Below are 15,800 nucleotides of genomic sequence, written 5' to 3'. Positions count from 1 at the left end.
GTATTATGTTCTGAGAGTACAAAATTTTGGGGAAATATACAATGCTTGAGTTGCTTGCAGCCTAAGCTTGGAGGCAAATATGTGTAAAAGTAAATATGATGCATGATATGATGTATGATATGATCATTATTATAGTCGCAATATGCAGAAAAGACTGTAAGAACAAAGTAAGGGAGTAATCTCGCTATGTATGGTCGCTGAAATCAGAAAACAAAACCTAAAATTTGAAAGTAGTACCAAGGCTCACATATTCTGGATGATATAATCAAGAATACTGAGGACATTATAAAGCTAAAGAACACAATAGCTTTTTGAAATGACTAGAAAATACACTGTCAGAAAGCATTGTAATTGTATTATTTCATGCAAAGTCATTTATTGAGCACCCTTCACAGGACAGACACTTGCCAAATGACAGGGATATGTCAGGGTCCAGAGAAGACATGATCCCTCCTCACTTGGGAAACATACTTCTAAATGAGTCTATGTAAGATAAACAAATTGGTTATTTCTTCAATTTAATTCCTAGAAAGCAATTAATTATATGCAATTTCTATATGACCTATTTCAAGTTGGTCTCTCCCTTCCTTTACCCAAGATTAATGCTTTTTTCGCACTATTTAAATTTTTCTAGTTTGTTCAAGCAATTAAGCAACATTAATGTTTTACTACTTCAATGATATCCAAAATTGCTTCAATATCCTATGAAATCAACTTTGGAATGAATAGAAGAAATACTGTTATATCATTTTAACTTCATTTCTCATTGCTTATTTGATTTTCAGTCTCTTTGGGGGGGGAACCATCTCAGTATGTACCTCAAATTTGTCATATGTAGATAATATCATAATTTGTTCCATATTAGAATCAAATTTCAGGAAAGACCATTCCTATTTTTTAATTTAGTAATATAGTTTTAGAAAAAGAATGACATTTTTCACTTTAAGCTGACTTGAAGTTCCATTCATTTAAATTTAGTAACATAAAGGATATTTTAGAGAAAATTAAAATTCTTCCAATTAAGAAAGAATATATAATTTACAAACATTTTATCAGTTTGATAAATATCAAACGCCTCATATTCAGCAATGTGCTAGTTTACTCTTTGAACTGAAAAGGCACCCATTGATAGTAAATGTTTAGTGACAAAGTGAGTGGAGTTGAGTTAATGCTTGCCAGGCCACCAAAAAAAAAAAAAAGAAGACGAGGAGGAAATAAATAGAAAGAAAGGAAGGAAGGAAGGAAGGAAAAAAGAAAGAGAAAGAGAGTAAGCCTCAGTCAGTCTTTGAATGTATGTAAGGAAGAGGTTTGGGAGGGCAGATGAGCATATTTAAGAGAACAGAGACGAGCAAAAGCAGGAAGGAGAAAATGAACCAAAAATGTTTATTGGACCAGATGGAATCCATTTAACGGGGTAAATTTTGTTTGGGAACAATATTTTCTAAAGTTAAAATGAATAGAAGTAGTTTACAAGTAAAACTCCATATTTGAGTATATAAAAGTACGGCACATTATATTCTCCAAAAATGGCCACTGCAATGTATCCCATCCCACACGCTCTTCTTACAACGTGATCTCAACACACCTCCCATCGCATGGTGGGTTCTAAATACCCTCCCCTTGAAATCAGGCAGACTTTTCTTTGGGACTGCCTAGATGAACACTACAACAGAAGTGATCCAATGTGACCTCCAAGGTCACAAAAATGCCTTGCACTTTGCCTTGATCACTTGAATGGAACCTAGACAATATGCTATGAGCAATCCAAGCAGGTTTCCAGATGACACCCCCAGCCGAACTCCCAGGCAACAGCCAGCATCACCACTGGACATGTGACTGAGTGAACCTTCAGGTGACTCCAGGCTCTAGCCTCCCAGCCTACCCTGGATTTCAAGCCAGACCAACTGACACCATGTGGAGGAGTAGAGTACAGATGAGCTGCTCCCACTGAACCCTGCCTAAACTGCAGATCTGTGAACAGCAAAAATTATTGTTGTTGATTCAAGCTACTAAGTTTTGGGTGAATGTTCATGCAGCAGTCTGGAACACTAATATATAACAAGAATAATTTTGTATGTACATTTTATTGATATATGTACATATCATTTATTTATTCATTCATCTATGCAACTAATATTTTCTAAATATCTACCAGTAAATATTTACCAGGGCACCAAGCACTGTGGTAGTCACTGGATATACAAGCAGAAGTAAGACGTGTGTCCTCCACACTGCCTAGCATAGAACTTCTATTGGTCTATAATACTTTCTGGTGTGAGAAATACTGATAGAAAATTAATTCATTGGCCAAAGAAAAAAAAAACATAAAAAAACCTCAGTCATTTTTGGAAGAAGTTATAGAAAATATCTAAATGAAAACACTGATTTACTTAGTAGACTGTTACTTTACATTTAAAGGATTCCTGAAGCATGAATTGTGCAAATAATTGGAAAATAAGCACAAAGTAAGCATAAATAAACTACTTATTTATTTATTTAAATGACACTCTAGAATGAGTTTATTCAAATGCAAGTAGTCACCTTAGGAGAGTTTATATTTATTTCAGTGACAGCATCACTGCTAAAAACATTTTGTGACTCATTAATGGCAGATAAATTAAGGAGGTTTATAAATCAAAGGGAGTTAAAATATTTTAGTTACATCTAGTTTTCTGAACCCCAAATAATATATATTGCAATTTGATTGGTGACCTTAATATTCAAACTTCATTCATAGAAAGGTTTATTTTTAAATATTGTACTCACTCTCAAAGGAAGATCTGCTGTCACTGAACATATTAAAAGAGTGTGACACTGCCTCTAAGGGGAAATACAGATATGTTTCCAGTGACAGTTGTGTTATTAAGAGTCCTACAGAGCTTACCAATATCACATCTTTAAAGGGGACAACACTCATTTAGCTGTGTCTGTTTCGGTATATAGATAAAATGCAGAAATACTATATTCATACCTGACAAATGTAATTTAATTTGATGAAGTCCAAAAATGTGACTCAAGCGTTAGGAAGCCTCAAAAGGTAATTCTCACCCCAATGAGGGTTATAGTTTTCTTACAATGAAACTTTACATAAAACCAGAGCACAGAAGTTAAACCAAATAGAAAATGAGCATTTAAACACTGAACATACAACATTCACTGTTCATATAACAATGACCATATAACATATACTCATATATATCTGAGGAACATACGACATTTAAGTGGCATGGCCAGCACCATTCCCATCCTTTTGTTTTGATACTGATATCTTCTACAATAGACTGACATGCTGACAATCTTGTTCTTGTTTCAATGTAACCAAGGACTTCCAGGAAGGTTATAGTTTTCTTGAAGGACAACTGAAATAATGTTATTTGGAGGGAAAAACCCTCCTGGGGTGAATTTTAAAATTTGTACTGTCTTCATTCTTTTTTTTTTTTTTTTTTTTTTTTTTTTTTTTTGCGGCACGTGGGACTCTCACTGCTGTGGCCTCTCCCGTTGTGGAGCACAGGCTCCGGACGCGCAGGCTCAGCGTCCATGGCTCACAGGCCCAGCCGCTCCACGGCATGTGGGATCTTCCCGGACCGGGGCACGAACCCGTGTCCCCTGCATCGGCAGGTGGACTCTCAAGCCACCAGGGAAGCCCTACTGTCTTCATTTTAATTAAAGAAGCATCTGAATTCCTTCCTGGAGAATCATTGCTTAGTACAAACAGATTCTTACATTTAGTGACTTTATCATAACTTTAGCATGACAAAACAGCATTTCAATTCAGTGAAACCTATCTCTAGCACAGAATTCCCCCAGCTTCCATGAGGAAGTGGAAATGGGACAGCTTAACAACAACTGAATATAGCAAGTACTTTTAGAATATTTCATGTTGTTAGTAAGTGACTTAATGTAGAATTAGAGTTCTCCCCCTTGTGGTCAATTATGTAAATTTCCAGATTACCTGCTGATACGATTTACACAATAAATACAGAGCATAGTTTTTAAGAAAATATAAAGAGAAGCCCCAAAGGTACCTGTCAAATGTCTGTTCTACCTGCCTGCCCCCTCAGCCGCACTGTTGTGCAGAAAAAGACATTAAGCGCTTTGCCAACAGTAAAAGCAAGAGTTGGTAATACTAGTCCCCTATTTCCACTTCATCACTTTAAATAGTTAACTGTAGTCATGGTTAGGGGTCTGGATTTAACTCTAAGTGCTCTCTTCACTACTACGCCAAACACCTTCTGTGCTCCAGTCCTCACATAATGCCTTTTCAAGACACCCGACTGGATTTCCACAGGCACCTCCATCTGCAAGAGTCCTGGATAGAAAGAATCATTCCTTGCCTCTACTATCCCTTTAATCTGCTCCCCCACCTGCACTCCCCGTTGCTGTAAAATGGACCACTCTCCACACAGTTGCCAAGTCGGAACTTGAACGTTGTCCTAATTTCCTCCCTTCCTTTTTATTTCACTGACAGCCAATCAATCCAGGCCCCACTCATTTTCCACAGTAAGTGTTTCTAGTGTCTGGCCTTGTTTTTGTGCCATTCTTAGGGATCTCCCTCACTCTAATCTTCTCTTCCGCCTCTCTGTCTTTCTAGTCTATGTAATATGCCTATCAAAGTTAAAGGCAGTATAGCAAAAGATGTAAGAGAGTCACCTATGGTATCAAATTGCTGTACTGAAACCTGGTTCTGAAAGTCTGTAGAGATGCAATCTGTTTCTTTAACCTTCTGCACCTCAGTTTCCTCATCTACAAAATAAGTGTGATTAACAGTATCTATAAGACTGGTTATGGACACTGCATGAAATAATGGTGGCAAGATCCTAGCACACAGTGAACACTAATAAATGTTATTCCTCTGATCAAAATTCTTCAGTGGCTTTCATTTCATCTTCCATATAAAAAGCAAAGTTCTATCATGATCTGCAAAGCCTTGATTCTCTGATTCTTGCTTACTAAGCTACCCACCCTCATCTGTACTCATCATTCCCTTTCTCACACTTTGTTCTCTAATGATTTCCCAATACTTTCATGCTTTTATGCCTTTATACCTTTAACTTCCTTCCTCATTTCTCTTAGCAAGATTCTCCTTATGGAGGGCCCTAAACCAAGATGACAGAGTAGAAGGACGTGTTCTCACTCCCTCTTGTGAGAACACCAGAATCACAACTAGCTGCTGGACAGTCATCGACAGGAAGACACTGGAACTCACCAAAAAAGACACCCCACATCCGAAGACAAAGGAGAAGCCACAATGAGATGGTAGGAGGGGCGCAATCACAATAAAATCAATCCCGTAACTGCTGGGTGGGTGACTCACAGACTGGAGAACACTTATACCACAGAAATCCACCCACTGGAGTAAAGGTTCTGACCCCCATGTCAGGCTTCCCAACCTGGGGGTCCAGCAACAGGAGGAGGAATTCCGAGAGAAACAGACTTTGAAGGCTACTGGGATTTGACTGCAGGACTTCGACAGAAATGGGGGAAACAGAGACTCCACTCTTGGAGGGCACACACAAAGTAGTGTGCGCATTGGGACCCAGGGGAAGGAGCAGTGACCCCAGGGGAGACTGAACCAGACCTACGTGCTAGTGTTGGAGGGTCTCCTGCAGAGGCAGCGTGTGGCTGTGGCTCACCATGGGGACAAGGAAACTGGCAGCATAAGTTCTGGGAAGCACTCCTTGGTGTGAGCCCTCCCAGAGACTGCCATTAGCCCCACCAAAGAGCCCAGGTAGTCTCCAGTGTTGGGTTGCCTCAGGCCAAACAACCAACAGGGAGAGAACACAGCCCCACCCATCAGCAGTCAAGTGGATTAAAGTTTTACTAAGCTCTGCCCACCAGAGCAACAGTCAGCTCTACCCAACACCAGTCCCTCTCCATCAGGAAAGTTGCACAAGCCTCTTAGATAGCCTCATCCACCAGAGGGCAGACAGCAGAAGCAAGAAGAACTACAATCCTGCAGCCTGTGGAACAAAAACCACATTCACAGAAAGATAGACAAGATGAAAAGGCAGACAGCTATGTACCACATGAAGGAACAAGATAAAACCCCAGAAAAACAACTAAATGAAGTGGAGATAGGCAACCTTCCAGTAAAAGAATTCAGAATAATGATAGTGAAGATGAACCAGAACCTCGGAAAAAGAATGGAGATGGAGAAAACAGATCGAGAAGATGCAAGAAATGTTTAACAAACACCTAGAAGAATTAAAGAACAAACAAACAGAGATGAACAATACAATAACTGAAATGAAAACTACACTACAAGGAGTCAATAGCAGAAAAACAGAGGCAGAAGGACAGATAAGAGACCTGGAAGACAGAATGGTGGAATTCACTGCTGTGGAACAGAATAAAGAAAAAAGAATGAAATGAAGACAGCCTAAGAGACCTCTGGGACAACATTAAACGCAACAACATTCGCATTATAGGGGTCCCAGAAGAAGAGAGAGAGAAAGGACCAGAGAAAATATTTGAAGAGATTATAGTCGAAAACTTCCCTAACATGGGAAAGGAAATAGTCACCCAAGTCCAGGAAGCGCAGAGAATCCCATACAGGATAAACCCAAGGAGAAACACACCGAGAGACATAGTAATTAAATTGGCAAAAATTAAAGACAAAGAAAAATTATTGAAAGCAGCAAGGGAAAAATGACAAATAACATACAAGGGAACTCCCATAAGGTTAACAGCTGATTTCTCAGCAGAAACTCTACAAGCCAGAAGGGAGTGGCATGACATATTTAAAGTGATGAAAGGGAAAACCTACAACTAAGATTACTCTAACCAGCAAGGATCTCATTTAGATTCGATGGAGAAATCAAAAGCTTTACAGACAAGAAAAAGCTAAGAGAATTCAGCACCGCCAAACCAGGTCTACAGCAAATGCTAAAGGAACTTCTCTAAGTGGGAAACACATGAGAAGAAAAGGACCTACAAAAACAAACCCAAAACAATTAAGAAAATGGTCATAGGAACATACATATTGATAATTACCTTAAACGTGAATGGATTAAATGCTCCAACCAAAAGACACAGGCTTGCTGAATGGATACAAAAACAAGACCCATATATATGCTGTCTACAAGAGACCCACTTCAGACCTAGGGACACATACAGACTGAAAGTGAGGGGATGGAAAAAGATATTCCATGCAAAAGGAAATCAAAAGAAAGCTGGAGCAGCAATACTCATATCAGATAAAATAGACTTTAAAATAAAGAATGTTACAAGAGAAAAGGAAGGATACTACATAATGATCAAGGGATCAAGCCAAGAAGATGATATAACATTATAAATATATATGCACCCAACATAGGAGCACCTCAATACATAAAGCACCGGCTAACAGCTATAAAAGAGGAAATTGACAGTAACACAATAATAGTGGAGGACTTTAACACCTCACTTACACCAATGGACAGATCATCCAGACAGAAAATTAATAAGGAAACACGAGCTTTAAATGACACAATAGACCAGATAGATTTAATTGACATTTATAGGACATTCCATCCAAAAACAGCAGATTACACTTCTCAAGTGCGCACGGAACATTCTCCAGGATAGATCACATCTTCAGTCACAAATCAAGCCTCAGTAAATTTAAGAAAATTAAAATCATATCAAGCATCTTTTCTGACAACAACTCTATGAGATTAGAAATGAATTACAGGGAAAAAAACGTAAAAACTCAAACACATGGAGGCTAAACAATACATTATTAAATAACCAAGAGATCACTGAAGAAATCAAAGAGGAAATAAAAAAATACCTAGAGACAAATGACAATGAAAACACGACGATCCAAAACCTATGGGATGCAGCAAAAGCAGTTCTAAGAGGGAAGTTTATAGTTATACAAGCCTACCTCAAGAAACAAGAAAAATCTCAAATAAACAATCAAACTTTACACCTAAAGGAACTAGAGAAAGAAGAACAAACAAAACAAAAAGTTAGCAGAAGGAAAGAAATCATAAAGATCAGAGTAGAAATAAATGAAGTAGAAACAAAGAAAACAATAGCAAAGATCAATAAAACTAAAGGCTGGTTCTTTGAGAAGGTAAACAAAATTGATAAACCATTAGCCAGACTCATCAAGAAAAAGAGGGAGAGGACTCAAAGCAATAAAATTAGAAATGAAAAAGGAGCAGTTACAACAGACCCCGCAGAAATACAAAGCATCCTAAGAGACTACTACAAGCAACTGCATGCCAATACAATGGACAAACTGGAAGAAATGGACAATTTTATAGAAAGGTATAACCTTCCATGACTGAACCAGGAAGAAATAGAAAATATGAACAGACCAATCACAAGTAATGAAATTGAAACTGGATGAAAAATCTTCCAAGAAACAAAAGTCCAGGACCAGATGGCTTCACAGGTGAATTCTATCAAACATTTAGAGAAGAGTTAACACCTATCCTTCTCAAACTCTTCCAAAAAACTGAAGAGGAAGGAACACTCCCAAACTCATTCTATGAGGCCGCCATCACCCTGATATCAAAACCAGACAAAGATGTCACAAAAAAAGAAAACTACAGACCAATATCACTGATGAACATAGATGCAAAAATCCTCAACAAAATACTAGCCAACAGGGGCTTCCCTGGTGGCGCAATGGTTGAGAGTCCGCCTGCCAATGCAGGGGACATAGGTTTGTGCCCTGGTCCAGGAGGATCCCATAAGCCATGGAGCGGCTAGGCCCGTGAGCCATGGCCGCTGAGCCTGCACGTCCGGAGCCTGTGCTCCGCAACGGGAGAGGCCACAGCAGTGAGAGGCCCGCGTACTGCAAAAAAAAAAAAAAAAAAAAATACTAGCCAAAAAAATCCAACAACACATTACAAGGATCATACACCATGATCAAGTGGGATTTATCCCAGGGATGCAAGGATTCTTCAATATATGTAGATCAATCAGTGGGATACACCATATTAACAAATTGAAGAAGAAAAAACATATGATCATATCAGTAGATGCAGGAAAAGCTTTTGACAAAATTCAATACCCATTTATGATAAAAACTCTTCAGAAATTGGGCATAGAGGCAACCTACCTCAACATAATAAAGGCCATATATGACAAACCTAGAGCAAACATCATTCTCAATGGTGAAAAACTGAAAGCATTCACTCTAAGATCAGGAGCAAGAAAAGGATGTCCACTCTCACCACTATTTTTCAACATAGTTTTGGAAGTCCTAGCCATGGCAATCAGAGAAGAAAAAGAAATAAAAATAATACAAATTGGAAAAGAAGAAGTAAAACTGTCACTGTTTGCAGATGACATGATACTATACATAGAGAATCCTAAAGATGCCACCAGAAAGCTACTAGAGCTAATCCATGAATTTGGTAAAGTTTCAGGATACAAAATTAATGCACAGAAATCTCTTGCATTCCTATACACTAATGATGAAAAATCCAAAGGAGAAATTAAGGAAACACTCCCATTTACCATTGCAACAAAAGAATAAAATACCTGGGAATAAACTTACCTAGGGAGACAAAAGACATGTATGCAGAAAACTGTAAGACACTGATGAAAGAATTTAAAGATGATACCAACAGATGACTACACTACCCAAAGCAATCTACAGATTCAATGCAATCCCTATCAAATTACCAGTGGCACTTTTTACGGAAGTAGAACAAAATATCTAAAAATTTATATGGAGACACAAAAGACCTCGCATAGCCAAAGCAGTCTTGAGGGAAAGAAACGGAGCTGGAGGAATCAAAAGAAACGGAGCTGGAGGAATCAGACTTCGTGACTTCAGACTATACTACAAAGCTATAGTAATCAAGACAATATGGTACTGGCACAAAAAGAGAAACACAGATCAATGGAACAAGATAGAAAGCCCAGAGATAAACCCACACACCTATGGTCAACTAATCTATAACAAAGGAGGCAAGGATATACAATGGAGAAAAGACAGTCTCTTCAGTAAGTGGTGCTGGGAAAACTGGAGAGCTACATGTAAAAGAATGAAATTAGAACACTGCCTAACACCATACACAAAAAAAACCTCAAAATGGATTAAAGACCTGAATGTAAGACCGGACACTATAAAACTCTTAGAGGAAAACATAGGAAGAACACTGTTTGACACAAATCAGAGCAAGATCTGTTTTGATCCACCTCCTAGAGTAATGGAAATAAAAACAAAAATAAACAAATGGGACCTAATGAAACTTCAAAGCTTTTGAACAGCAAAGGAAACCATAAACAAGACGAAAAGACAACCCTCAGAATGGGAGAAAATATTTGCAAAAGAATCAATGGACAAAGGATTAATCTCCAAAATATATATGCAGCTCAATATTAAAAAAACAAACAACCCAATCCAAAAGTGGGCAGAAGACCTAAATAGACATTTCTCCAAAGACATACAGATGGTCAAGAAGCACATGAAAAGGTGCTCAACATCGCTAATTACCAGAGAAATGCAAATCAAAACTACAATGAGGTATCTCCTCACACCAGTTAGAATGGGCATCATCAGAAAATCTACAAACAACAAATGCTGGAGAGGGTGTGGAGAAAAGGGAACCCTCTTGCACTGTTCATGGGAATGTAAATTGATACAGCCCCTATGGAGAACCATATGGAGGTTCCTTAAAACTACAAATAGAACTACCATATGATCCAGCAATCCCACTACTGGGCATATACCCAGAGAAAATGACAATTCAAAAAGACACATGCACCCCAATGTTCATTGCAGCACTATTTATAATAGCCAGGTCATGGAAGCAACCTAAATGCCCATTGACAGATGAATGGGTAAAGAAGATGTGGTACATACGTGGGTGGATCTAGAGACTGTCATACAGAGTGAAGTAAGTTAGAAAGAGAAAAACAAATATCGTATATTAACGCATATATATGGAACCTAGAAAAATGGTACAGATGAACCGGTTTGCAGGGCAGAAACTGAGACACAGACGTAGAGAACAAACGTATGGACACCAAGCAGGAAAGCAGCGGGGGAGTGGTGGTGGTGGTGTGATGAACTGGGTGATTGGGATTGACATGTATACACTGATGTGTATAAAATTAATGACTAATAAGAATGTGCTGTATAAAAAAATAAATAAAATTTAAAAATTAAATTAAATAAAAGAGAGAAGAGCATTGGCACAAGAAGAGAAAATAAAAGAATATTCTTCTTCAAAAGTTAAAGAAAAAGAAAAAGGAGGTACTCCCTAATTTCTCCTAATATTATCATTTTTTTCAATTTGCCAAAAATGTTGGATAGATGTGTATCTATAACTGATTCACTTTGCTGTACACCTGAAACTAACACAACATTGTAAATCAACTATACTCCAATAAATTTAAAAATAAATAAATAAATAAATAAAATAGATAGCTAGTTCAAAGCAGCCAGAAAGCACAGGTAGATCAGCTCGGTGCTTTTGACCACCTAGAGGGGTGGGATAGGGAGGGTGGGAAGGAGACGCAAGAGGAAGGAGATATGGGGACATATGTATATGTATAGCTGATTCACTTTGTTATAAAGCAGAAACTAACACACCATTGTGTAAAACAGTTATACTCCAATAAAGATGTTTAAATAAATAAATAAATAAAGCTACTGTGATAGGAAAAAAAAAAAAGATTCTCCTTATCGATCAAATCTTATTTCCTCCGTGAAGCCTGGCAAACTCAAGATACCCTTTTCTGTCCTCATCGTACATGGTCCTCAACCACAATCTAGCAAATCTTCTGTCTTATTGCTGCTGTTTATTTTTATACTCATTTCCCAGCAACCTGTAAGCAATTACCATGGGAATTTTTTGGTATTTGTATCTTTAGTGCCTCATTTTTAAAACGAGTCATTTAAAATAACTGCAAGCATTTCTCCATAAGGTTAATTTTACCTTTTCAAAATGGTTATGAAGTTTCAATGCATTAAAATATTCATATCTGACTGATCAGGGTTTGGCCATTGTCTCTGAAGCTCTCTAAAATAGCAAGTCAAAATATAATGGTTGCACCTTCTCTGAAATCTTCAGTTCTACCCACGTAATAATTTCTTCCACCCGAATTTGGAAGGATACCAGGAATATATTCTGGGAGTGATTCAGTCAAACTTTTGCATTTATATAATACTACTCACTGAACGAAGTACAGAAGCTCATTCCCAATTCACTGGATTAAAAATACTCTTTCTGAATAAGCTACTTATAAGGTATACAACCTTTATTCCATACTTAAAGGTGCTTTCTTTTTATGTTCTTTAAGTCCTTGTTTCACTAGCCATAGTTATCTGTTCTTTGAGATATATGCTTGATAAGACTACAATTTATTTTCTATATTTGCTTAGGTTATAAAAGTGTAAATTTGATTCCATTTTAATTATGTAGTTCACATTTCTGATCTGTTTTTAAAATACTAAGCCATTTTTAAGGACACTATTTTTAAAACAATGCATTAAATATAAAGCTTTGATTTATGAAGGAAGAAACAAATGTCTGAGTATTGAACATATTTACATTTTACCAAAATGCACACTAATGTAATCATCTCCTCCACTCAGGGATCTCTCTGATTCAAGTCTCACCTTTCTCCTCCCTCTCTTCCCAGTTTATAGGCTACTTTGCCTTTGGAAAGCAAAAATATTAGAGTACGCGACAAGAAGGTGTATTTTACCACAGATTAAAAACTTCACACCTTGTAGCATTTTAATTCTTTGATTCTTCACTGTCTATACTACACAGTGACAATTCTTGAACACATACCCTATTCCAGCCAAAATCTAATTTGTTACGTACTCTCATTATGTGCCCTTGAACAAATGATTTATTCCTTTGGGGGTCTCTGCTCATCTACATCGTAGCATCTACAAGCATCATAAAAGAAGCCCATGAGCCCTTGAACTTACCAAAAACGTGGCCAAAAGGAAAGACTATGTTAACTCATAGTCAGCCAGTCAGAGGGTAGGATTAGGTATTTTTTATTAAAATTGTGAAGCCTAATGTCTGAATGGATGACTAATCTACCCTATTGGAGAGTATTTGTAAGGAAATACCAACATTTTCCTTTAAAAAAAAACTATCTTGGTTGCATCCATTTCAGTGAAAAGATGGATGGGAAACTGAAAAGCCAGGAATTGATATACGAGATCATGACATCTAAATATCAAGTTTGGTAGCACTGTGTCAGAAAAACAGTGAAGACGGGGGCACTTTTCTGTAAGGCTGATGAGAAGCCACTGAAGATTTTAAGCACAGCATAATCAGATTGGTTTGGCTGCCGAGTTGAGAATGGGCTGGCAGGGGACATGCTGGTGCAGACAGGTTCCTTAGTAAGTTGTCACAAGTCTTCTGGCAGGAGATGATAAGAGCTTGAACTAGATTAACGATGGTAGAAATAGATCTAGGGGACCAATTTGAGACATAATCAGGAGGTAAAGGAACCTGGGTTATGAGAGAGAAAAAAGTGTCAAATACATTAGTTTTCTAGCTTTTTCAACCAGATGGTACCATTCCTGAGGTTGAAAATATACAAGGAGTATGGGGTTTGTAGGAAAATATTGTCCTTTTAATTACTGACATATTATAGCTACATCAGATTGGAACAATCTTTGTTTGATATTTCGATGATCAATATCTTTGGATGAGCTTTAGAGCATATGCATTATACTAAATCTCATACTTTGTTGAAATGGCTAAGTACTAATATATATTTTCCCATATAAGTAAGTAACTTCTAGGAAAGAAAAGTGAAAGAAAGCAGTTTGATAAATTTAAAAAAATAAGCTGAAAGAGAAATTATCCCAAACATTACCCTGAGTCTAATATTCACCACCACAGCTCCCCTGAATCTTATATCTGTATTCAGTGGAGTCAAACATAAAATCAACAGCACTTATTAAGCTTAATTCCTTCCCTTAGTCAAATAAAAGTCATTCAAAACATTTAACTCAATAATTATTGATTGAGTTCGTACAGTCATGTGTTAGGAGCCAGGTAAGCCATAAACATATAAACGGTTCCATAGGGCCCCCTTCCAAATCCACTGGTACATCATTTATTTCATTTGCAATAAAAATTTAGGTGAAAAGCTGTCCTTTGGCATTATACTGAAATGACTTGCCTCTTCCTTTTCTCATACATCGAATTTTATTCTCTCTCTCTGCATTTTGTCATTCAGCAAGTATGAACTGAAAAACTGTGTCAGGCACTTTGTCAGGCATGGGGGCTCAGGGGTGCAAATAAACATCATTTCTACCTTGGAGAGTATGCAGTCTCTGTCTCCCTCTACCCCAGACACATAAAAGAAAATGAAACAATTATGATAATTGTTATCATTGTGGATATACAAATTGCAATGGTTTCCTAACTTTACCTAGTTTAGAGGATTAGGGGAAGCCTCTGAGGGGAGAAGGACACAAGGATTTCTGAAAGTTAAATAGAGGTGAGCCAAATAAAAGGCAAGGAATAGGAGGGGAGTGTTCCTGGCAGAGGAGACATATATATATATATACATATATAATAAATATACATATATATATGTGTATATATGTGTGTGTATATATATATGTGTGTATGTATATATATATGTATACATATATATATATATACACACACACACCCTAGCAGAGGGGTGTTCTAAAACCTAAAGGCAAGAAGAGCCATACTGTGCTAGAAGAACAGAAAGAATTTCAGCAAGGCAGGACCTGAAATACAAAGGGAAATCATAAGAGATGAGACTGGATAGCAGTTAGGCATGGGACCAGATTATGCAGACACTTAAAGTTACCTAAGGACAATGACTTCTCAAGTGAAACAGGACACAGACGTGTTTTAATGAGAGAAGGACCCTGGTTAGACATGCATCATAGAAGCACCATTCTGAACTGAGAGAAGAGATCGAAAGAGAACTAGGTAACTAGACAGGATAGGTATGCTATTTCGGAGGCTATTACAGTAATCAGGGAAAGAGATGATAGGAAGTCTGTGCAAAACTCATGGCAACAAGAATAGAAGAGATGGCAAAGATCAAGAGATAGCTCAGATGTCTTGGTGTTTGAAAGCAGAAAGTGCGAAGGAGAGAAAAGGGTCAGGGACAGAACAACTGGCAGGCAGTGGTGGTGTGCCCTGAGACAACAATACTGGAAGAGCAGCAGGCTGGAGTTACACAGGGAGTGAGATGCAGTTTTCCATTTTGAATATGCGGAATTTGAGGTTTATGAGAAACATCAACGTTAAACTCTCAATAAGAGAAGTAGATATATTGCCCTGAAGCTCAGAAGGTGGGTCTGGCATAGAGATGGTGACTTGAAAATCACCCTAGACAACGATAGCATTCAAGAGTAATGCTATCACCTGGCACAAGTATATGGAGTGGAAGGGAAGAGAGCCTACTTTAAAACCCTGGGGAATGCAAAGGGCAGAACATGGACCCACAAAGAATTCTAAGATGTCCTTAGTTAAATTGTCCAGAAGCAGACCAAAGAAGAGGGTAGTGTCATGGAGAAGAACATTTGCTAAAGAAGAAAGTACTCATCAGCATCAACTGCTGTCTCAAAGTCAAGTCAGAAAAGGACTAAAAAGTATATTTTATGACAAGGAGGTCTTTGGTGACTTGGAGCGACTTACATAGAGTAGTGGAGGCAAAAGCAGGATGCAGCAGGCTGAGCAGTGAGTGTTGGGTGAGAAAATAGACCAAGTACACACAACATTTCTAAAAGCTTGGGTGCTGAGTTGTTAGTGAATTTGCAGGGTCAAGTAAAATTCCCTTTTAAAACTCTAAAATTTTTATTAAAAGGAAGACCACTGGTTTATTCT

At 37.7% G+C, this 15,800-nt stretch overlaps 1 protein-coding gene across 1 annotated transcript in view; it reads right to left on the bottom strand.

Moving 5' to 3' along the window:
• ZNF804B (zinc finger protein 804B) overlaps positions 1-15,800 on the bottom strand; it is a 502,144-nt gene that overhangs the window by 462,602 nt on the left and 23,742 nt on the right. The window lies entirely within an intron of this gene.

The sequence above is a fragment of the Orcinus orca genome, chromosome 9 (genome assembly GCF_937001465.1).
Source record: "Orcinus orca chromosome 9, mOrcOrc1.1, whole genome shotgun sequence".
Taxonomy (NCBI): Eukaryota; Metazoa; Chordata; class Mammalia; order Artiodactyla; family Delphinidae; genus Orcinus; species Orcinus orca.
Note: the sequence above shows the minus strand (reverse complement) of the source record. Positions and strands in the feature narration are given on the sequence as shown.